The 504-nt window shown below is 41.3% G+C and overlaps 1 protein-coding gene across 1 annotated transcript in view; it reads right to left on the bottom strand.

Annotated features, from left to right (window-relative positions):
• The window catches only part of uggt1 (UDP-glucose glycoprotein glucosyltransferase 1), a 59,796-nt gene that overhangs the window by 33,042 nt on the left and 26,250 nt on the right, over positions 1-504 (bottom strand).

Raw genomic sequence — 504 nt, 5'->3', positions numbered from 1 at the left:
GGTCCCTCGAGCAGTTGTCTTGCGGGGTCTGCCTGACCTGGGCTCGTCAAAAACATCTCCAGTGTCTTCAAATGTTTTTTTAATCCTCTGTACTTGACGCTGAGACACATTGAAGGTGTCTGCCACATCAGCAGTGGATCTGGTCTTCAGCCTCTTGATAATCAAAACTTTAGTCTCAGGTGGACCTCTGCAAATCATGTTTGCAGATGTCTAGTTGCAGTTGTGATGTGAAGGTCTAGTGTACTGGGGTTGTTTTATACACACTTGAGACCTAATTGATCCATTGTTAGTCACAGGTGAAGCTCATATGACAAGGCGACAACACTTATGTCTTTGCAAAATTGACTCAATGGGCTTACCAAGCTGTGAATATTAGATACTTTTGACAGTTTCGTTTGGCACTGAAACATTATACAAAAGCTGTTGGGATTAAAATGGGCCATTTCTTGTAAATAAATCTTGATTAGAAATATATTTTGGCGGCACTTCAGGTCAATTTGTACA

The sequence above is a fragment of the Etheostoma spectabile genome, chromosome 20 (assembly GCF_008692095.1).
Source record: "Etheostoma spectabile isolate EspeVRDwgs_2016 chromosome 20, UIUC_Espe_1.0, whole genome shotgun sequence".
Lineage (NCBI taxonomy): Eukaryota > Metazoa > Chordata > Actinopteri > Perciformes > Percidae > Etheostoma > Etheostoma spectabile.
Note: the sequence above shows the minus strand (reverse complement) of the source record. Positions and strands in the feature narration are given on the sequence as shown.